Source organism: Pipistrellus kuhlii, unplaced genomic scaffold (genome assembly GCF_014108245.1).
Source record: "Pipistrellus kuhlii isolate mPipKuh1 unplaced genomic scaffold, mPipKuh1.p scaffold_m20_p_16, whole genome shotgun sequence".
Classification (NCBI taxonomy): Eukaryota; Metazoa; Chordata; class Mammalia; order Chiroptera; family Vespertilionidae; genus Pipistrellus; species Pipistrellus kuhlii.
The window spans coordinates 14,956,408-14,965,448 of NW_023425471.1; positions in this window are offsets into that span (position 1 = coordinate 14,956,408).

Here is a 9,041-nt window from a genome sequence, read left to right on the forward strand (position 1 = left end):
AGACCAGCAGAGATTTGTAGGTCACAATTTGATCAGGTATGAATTTGAGAATAAGTAATTTCTGTTTCACACACACACATACACACACACACACACACACACACACACACACGTATGTTATGCTCCTCTGAACTTTTCTGTATTACTACACTGAAGTTTCTACTTATTTATATCTAAAATACCTTCCTTCCTTAGTGAGATAGAAAAATGGAACTAACTTTATTAATTATTCCATTTTCCTTGAGAGTCTTCCTAAATTTTTAAATAATAAGAAAAATATTATGATTATTAAAAATAAACAAGTCCATGCATGTAGTATCACATTGTTTAGTTGAACGCAAATATTTGGCTCTTTGAAAACTGAAATTTCTCTTCTCTAGCTTGGGTTTCTAACAGACATTTTCTTCTCTAGACAGACATATACCCATTGTGTGTCTACATACATTCAACAAGGGCAAGACAGTAAAATTGCTATGTTCTCATTTTGTCTTGAAGTATTTTAGTTTTCACTTATCTCCCACAGTGCCAGAAAAAGATTAATGAATGATTCAGAAATAGAAGAGTAAGAAAATGCCTCCTCACATGGGGCACCATCTGCCGGAGCTGACCGGCAGACTCTGAGTGATGGATGAATGATTACTCTGACATATGTTTCTGTGAAAGAGAGGGCTAAGGGGCTGCTTGGCTATAGGAACTTGGCAGCCATGTTTGCCTGCCTTCTTAGGCTTTTATTATAACAACAGCTTGAACTAAAATTAACTACTAGATGGATGCTATCAGCAGGATAAGCATCCTTGAGAAAACACATGCATCTATAGTGTCTTTTAAACAAGGGCGTTTTGAAGTCTAATCATAAAGATTTCAGTAAAATGGCTGTGGGCTCAGACTTATTTGGAAAAGTCAAGGCAGGGTCTGCTGCCTTTGGCAAGGTTCCCCCTAGAGCAGCTGTCGCCAAACCAGTGTCACTGGTGGTCCGTGAGGTCTGAAAGGTTGGTGACCACTGCTCTAGGGGCCTCTGACCTTTCAGAGAATCCTCCTCATAGACTTTCCAACCAAGCACTGTGCTTCCCCACAAGAATATAGATTCTTCTAGCCATCAATAAATTGTTATTTGACTGTGAATAAACCACTCAGGTTTTAAACTCTGGCTGTAGTAAACAAAAATAATTAAAATTATTGCACAAGCATCATGTCATTAAAACATTTTTCAATGAATGCATTCTTATAATCCTTGAATCTTAGACCTAGAAGAGACTTTAAAAGTCATATAGTACAATATAAATTTTCAAAACCAACACCATAAATATAGTTCAATATCATTAAAGATAATTTGGAAAATATGAAAAGACAAAAAGTCATGTCTAATCCCATTACCCATTACGTAAAATCACTTTGAATATTGTGGCCTTTCTCCAGCCTACTTTCTATGCAAAGGTGATTCATCTCATAAAAACATAACTGTAAGTCATACTGGATATAAAATATTATATCATGATTTTGCACTTAATATTACAGAGTAAGTTTTTCTATACTGTTACATAATTTTCACAAATGATATTTTAGATAGTTTTATCAAAAAATATCATCAAATGTTCTACCGTAGATTACTTAAACATTTTTCTTTTAATTAATGTTTAATTTGTACATTAATTTACATGATAATAAATTACACTGAAACTAATGATTTGTTAAAATATATTGCCTATTCTGAGTCACTTTATGCTAACTCCATCTTTTACAACTGATATATTCTTCTTCACTCTACAAGATAGAATAAAAATTAAGTTTTAGTCCAACCTGGTAACTTCCATGAAGTCTAATGATTTAAACTGAGTTTGTTTTGGATGAGCCAATGTTTCAGGTTTTCTTTATATTGCCTTTTGTTTCTAAGAAGCCTGTAGGGCTTACTCTATCTACCTCATGGCACTAGGGAAAGAAGATGGAGTCCATAAGATGGTATTGATCTGATTCCAGCTCTGTGTGTTCTGCCGGCATTCGCTACTGAAAGCAAAGGTGACTCATTTTATAAAAAACATGCAACTTGTGACCTGTTTTCCTGACAATCTGGCCCAATCTCAGTTCCCCACAATGCCTGAGAAATCTCTGAAGTTTTGAAATGTGTGAGTTAGCTTTAGCTGCATAATAAACCACCCTAAAATTTAGTGGTTTCAAACAAGTATTGGTATTATGATTCAGCTGGGCAGTTCCTTGAATGGGCCTGTCGCAGGTAATTTCATCTAGGCTTCCTCATGCATCTGTGATTGGATGGCTTCATAGGACCCCATTCACATGTCTGGTGGTGGGCAAGGGCTATGGGGATTACTAGCCCACATATTCTTGGTTACCCGGCAGGCTAACCCAGACTTTTCCATATGGCAGCTGAGTTCCAGAAGCAAAAAGAGGGCAAAGTTCATGGCACAATTGCTTTTCAAGGCCAATTTTTTAAATTGATTTTTTACAGAGAGGAAGGGAGAGAGAGAGTTAGAAACATTGATGAGAGAAAAACATCAATCAGCTGCCTCCTGCACATCGCCCACTGGGGATGCACCCACAACCAAGGCACATGCCCCTGATCGGAATTGAACCTGGGACCCTTGAGTCCGCAGGCCGACACTGAATCCACTGAGCCAAACGGTTAGGGCGAGCCAATTTTTAAAATAATGTTTGCTAATGTCCCATTGGCTAAAGCAAGTGTTAAGAGTACACTACCAGCCGAAACTGGTTGTTTTTTTTTTCTTTTTTATAAGAGCACTGATCTGGCCCTAGCTGATTTGGCTTGGTGGATAGAGCATCGGCCTGTGAACTGAAGGGTCCTGGGTTAGATTCCAGTCAAGCGCACATGACCAGGTTGCAACCTCGATCCCCAGTATGGGGCATACAGGAGGTAGCCAATCAATGATTCTCTTTCATCACTGATGTTTCTCTCTCTCCCTTACTCTTCCTCTCTGAAATCAATTAAAAAATAAAAATAGTGCCAAAACTGGTTTGGCTCAGTGGATAGAGCGTCGGTCTGCGGACTGAAGGGTCCCAGGTTCGATTCCGGTCAAGGGCATGTACCTTGGTTGCGGGCACATCCCCAGTAGGGAGTGTGCAAGAGGCAGCTGATCGATGATTCTCTCCCATCGATGTTTCTAACTCTCTATCCATCTCTCTTTCTCTCTGTAAAAAAATCAAAAAAATATATTTTAAAATAAATAAATAAATAAAAATAAAAATAAAAATAGTAACACTGATCTGATTCATGAGGGCTCCACTCCTATGACCTAATCACCTCCCAGAGTCCCACTTCCTAATACCATCACCTTGAAGGTTAAGATTTCTCATTATCAGTATCATGCAGTCCCTAGGGCCTGGGTTTTATTATTATTTTTTAAGATATTTTTCTTGATTTCAGAGAAGAAGGGTGAGGGAGGGAGAGAGATAGAAATATCCATCATAAGAGAGAATCATGGATTGGCCACCATCTGCACGCCACCTAGAGGAGATCAAGCCTGTGACCCAGACATATGCGCTTGATGGGAATTGAACCCAGGACCCTTCGGTCAGCAGGTCAATTCTCTACCCACTGAGCAAACCAGCTAGGGCAGGGCCTGGGTTTTAATATATGTGATGGTAGAGTGGCTTGGCATTCAACATCCATTTCACCCTCTTCCTGTTCTGCAGAGGCCAGAAAGAAAAACTAGGCTTCCTTGCGATTAGAATTCTGGGTGTGATTTAAAATCAGGCCATCAGATGCATCCATGCAAAATTTAGAAAGTGGAAGTGAGACAGAGGCTAACTTCTGCTGCTTAAACCATTTTTGGTGGCAAACCTGGTTTTGTAGGCATTTGGTTTCCTGTGGCAGCATTGATAAAGGTCTCAGAATTCAGTCATAATGTTGAAACACAGATGCAGGGCATTTGTTTGTTTGCTTGTGTGGATCATAGCAGGAATGACACCGCTCCGGAGCTCACAGAAGCAGTTTCCTGATCATGATTGTGGCAATAACAGCAAATTCTGGAGCCAGGAGTCTCCTGACTATATAAGAGGCAGCAGTTGTCTTGATGGCCAGGTTCAGTGGTGAGTCTGTGGAAGTTGTTCCTGAAAGCTCAAACTAGAGTTGTTTTCTTCAGCTCTCCCCAGAATTCTATAATCTCTTCCTGCTTGAACTACTTACAGTGGAGCCTGTTAGTACAACTGAATCCTGGCCTAAACGATACACTAAAGGCAATTATAAGAATTTAACCCCCCCCCCCCTCCAATTTTCCCCCATTGACACCCTCCATCCTGCACCTCAGGCCTTCACCTCACTATTGTCTGTGTCCATGAACTATGCATATATGCATATAAGTTCTTTGGTTAATCTCTTCCCTCCAACCCCCTCTCCTTTTTGTATGTATATTATGTGAGTTTTGCTTTAGTTGGCCTGATGATCAAACCAACCAAAAAGTGTTCTTAACTCAAATTCCATTTTAGTGGTCAAAACTTGAAGATTGATTTTTTTTTAAAATCTCTGAATTACTGATGTAACAGCCTTATCTCCTCATGTTCATTACTACACATATTGCATCAGGCCAACTGTAACAGTCATATACAGCAGTCATATACAGCCCTGGTCAGTGTGGCTCAGTTGGTTGAGCATCATCTCATCCACTAAAAAGTCACCAGTTCAATTCCTGGTCAGGATTCCCAGTCAGAGCACATACCCAGATTTCAGTTCAGTCCCTGGAAGGCAACCAATTGATATTTGTCTCTTACATCGATGTTTCTCTCTCTCCCTCTTTCTCTAAAAAAAATCAATAAAAAGATATTTTTAAAAATATATACATATCAGCACAAAGAAGTAAAATTACCTTGACATATTTTTTTTTTTTTTTTAATATATATTTTATTGATTTTGTACAGAGAGGAAGGGAGAGAGATAGAGAGTTAGAAACATCGATGAGAGAGAGTCATCGATCAGCTGCCTCTTGCACACCCCCTACTGGGGATGTGCCTGCAACCAACGTACATGCCCTTGACCAGAATCGAACCCGGGACCCTTCAGTCCCCAAGCCGACGCTCTATCCATTGAGCCAAACCAGTCTTGGCTACCTTGACATATTTTTAAAGTACTGTACTCTCTCTGTTATCTACACTTTAAAACCATTTTTAGGATACATTCCCAGAAATGAAATTGCATCATGGACACTTCTCACTCTGAATATTTATCCTATCTAATAAAGAGGGAATATGCAAATTGACCATCACACCATAACAATATGACTGCCCCCACAGTGGAGGCAGGGATTCCATAACAGAAGATGGCTATGTCCATAGCAAAGGCCAAGTTCTCATAACAAGCCTTAACAAGCAATCAGCAGGGACCTGAGTCTGTGTGGCTCTGGGCTGGGGCATGGGACCTGAGGCTGCACCCTCCTGCCTGGTGGGCCTTGACAGGAGACCTCAGTTCACGGCCCCCACCTGGCAGGGCTTGACTGGGGACCTCAGGCCTCGACCCTCACCCTAGTGCTGGGCCAGAAACCTCAATCCGCACCCCCTGCCCTCGTATCAGGCTATGGGACCTGAGGCCACACCCCTGCTTGGCAGGACTTGATGGGGGACCTCAGACCATGCCTCCCACCCCAGCACCAGGCCAGATGACCTGAAGCCACACACCTACCCAGCTGGGCTTGACCGGGATGAGGCCAGCTGGGTCTGGATCTAGCCCAATAGGAGTGGGGCTGGCCGAATCTGGGCCTTGCACAATTTTGAGGCACAGGTGGGTGGGTGAGGACTTGACTCTGGTTCCCATGGTATGTCCTAGACTGTGACAGGAGAAATATTTTCATATACATTTTACTAATTTTCTTTCATCTCTGACACTTCTATTATAGAGAAAGGGCAAATAGCAATATTAAAATTATTTCCTCTAATTAAATCCTATTATGTGCATGAATTTCATGCACAGGTTACTAGTTTAATATAATTTCCTAAAGTTTTGCACCAAAGTATTTTGTTTTCACAATGTAAGATTCCTTTCAAGCATACATCCATTGCATATGCCATCCAAATAGGAATCCTGACAAAGGTTTGGAGCTTTTTTACTAAATTGACTAATAAATGATGGTCTCTTATCATTGTCTTAATTTGCATTTTTGGTCACCGAGGATACTTGAACCATTTACAATATTTATTTGACTAAATACATTTCTATTTGTTAATGGAGTCTTTAAAGTCTGAAACACTTTTGTGTGTAGAGTAAAAAATTACCACGACCTGGACTTTGCTTTAATGTTCAATTTATCAAATGTGTATGTATAATGAGCAAAACTGGGAAAGTCACTTTTTCTTAAAGACATAAAGATTAAATGCTGCCTTAATTAAATTGACTTAAATAAATTAAGCTACAATAACAAATTTAGTGTAACTAATGTTTTTGAACACTTGAGAAACCTTATCAGCAGTTTGAACATTTCAAACAGCAGAAAGAACATGAATAAATACAGTACGGTGATTATAAAACTCATTCCTACAAAATGACTGCTCAAGTTTCAGTATCAATCAACATGCCAGATTAGGACAGTTGGCTCCCTCAGCTGAAACCAGTCTCTGAGAGGTCACTTTAAGCCTTAAAGTGAAGGTATGGAGAAAACTGTGAGAAACCCTTCAGAGGTTCAGCCCACTGGTATGGGTGTTTTCAGAAATTAAATCAGGGCAGTACATAAACAGTGCTGAGGATCTGAGGAAAATGGGTGCACATGGTCTGACCTAGGGCTGGTGCCTTCTCTGAAGTTTCTGCAGTTGGGGAATGAGTTGTTGAAGAGAAAGCCTTGACATGAATAAATAGCTTGGTGAAGTGAGGAGAGATTAAAATGGGGCTCCCCATTCGAGGGGGCTTGTTTCCTCCATAGTGACTCCTAGAACTCATTTAAGTGGGCCCAGACTGAGACCTGGCTGCTGACCCTTTCCCCATAGCCATTGCTTGGAAGTAGCCTGTATTACGGAAAGTATGATTTCACAGGCCATACACTAGATATCTGAAGATCTCAATCTTTATACGTATTATGAAGTGAAAGAAGCCAATCTGAAAAGGGTATGTACTGTGTGATTTCAACTATAGGACATTGTGGAACATGCAAAGTTATAGAAAGAGTGAAAAATCACCGGTTGCCAGGAATTAGGAGGGATGAATAGGCAGAGCACAGAGGATTTTTAGGGCAGTAAAACTATTCTGTATGATACTATAAGAGTGGATACATGTTATTATATGGTAATCAAAGTCCATAAAATGTACAACACCACGAGTCAGCCCTAAGATATACTATGGACTTTAGGTGATAATAACATGTCAATGCAGGTTTATAGGTTGTAACAAATGGACCACTCAGGTGCTGGATATTGGTAATCAAGGAAGATGTGTGTGTATGGGTCCAGCTGATATATGGGAACTCTGTCTTTTTTTCTCATTTTTGCTGTAAACCTAAAACCACTCTAAAAAATAAAGTGTATTTTTAAAAAGAAAAAAAAATAAGTTAAAGGTATGTGCAAACATTTCACAGAACAGAAAACACTTATAATCATTAAACATATGTAGAGATTTTTGGTTTCATTCATGGTCTAGAAAGTATAAATCAAGGCCCAAAAGAAATACCATTTTTATATATTCCACTGGCAAAAATTTTAATGTTTTGCAATGTCAAGATTTGGCAAGGATATGGATTGACAAGCTGTCTTGTATATTACTGATGAGAATGGATTTATCTCTTTAATTTGAAAACATATAGCCTTTAACCTAGCAATTAGACTCTTAGGTCTAACAGTTAGTGAGGTCAGTGGGAAACCTAGAAAATTACCAGTGATGTGTATATGTAGCTATATGGGAAAAAGAGCTGAGAAGTTTTCAGAGAGAAGTGTTAACATTCTTGCTACAAAGTTTTGTCACTTATTGACTACTATAAATCTGCTACCATTTATTTATTTTATTGTATGATAATGCATTGTATTTTGTACTAAGCCTTTTGGTATGTAAAATGGAAGATTAAGTGTAATTAAGAACTGAATTTTCATTTCTCAAGAAAAAATGGTGAGCCTGGCCGGTGTGGCTCAGTGATTGAGCATCGACCTATGAACTAGAGGACAGTGGTCAGCAAACTCATTAGTCAACAGAGCCAAATATCAATAGTACAACGATTGAAATTTCTTTTGAGAGCCAATTTTTTTAAACTTAAACTTCTTCTAATGCCACTTCTTCAAAATAGACTCGCCCAGGCCGTAATATTTTGTGGAAGAGTCACACTAAAGGGGCCAAAGAGCCCCATGTGGCTCTCGAGCCACAGTTTGCCGACCACAGAACTAGGAGGTCACAGTTCACTTTCTGGTCAGGAAACATGCCTGGGTTTCAGGCTCAATGCCTAGTGGGGGGGGGGGGGGGGGTGTGCAGGAGACAGCCAATCAATGATTCTCTCTCATCATTGATGTTTCTATCCTTCTCTTCCACTCCCTTTCTCTCTGAAATCAATAAAAAAATATTAAGAAAAAAACATTTGTCATCAGCCACAGCAATCACAATGACATTACCGACTACATGAAAACACAAATCTGCTGAAAAAGCACCAACATCTGACAAAATTTTATAGTTATTTTATAACTGTACCTGAGAAAGATCAATGGTACATGACACTTCACTTTTCATTGAGATCAAATACCCATTCTAAATTAATTTTTCTAATTTTCAGTTCCATTGTGCATGTATAAAAAAAGCTAATGTAATTATTATAAATAGGCTTGTGCCAAGAACAAAAGAGGAATTGCTCATGAAGTTAAATGACCCCAGATGCTTCAAATAGAAAATCGGTTAATTCCAATAATGGCTCATTTTTTTCTATTTAATTTATGTAATTAAAATAAATCTTTGAGTGTTCATTCTGTTGAAGATGAAACATCTGACATTACTGTCAATGCTATTATAAATTAAAGAGTTATTTTTTTTTCTTTTTTGCTTGATTGCTGGCAACTTTATAGAATCAGGGGTTTAATTGGATGCCTGAGTAAGTGAAATTTATGGCTGTGGAGTTTGTGGT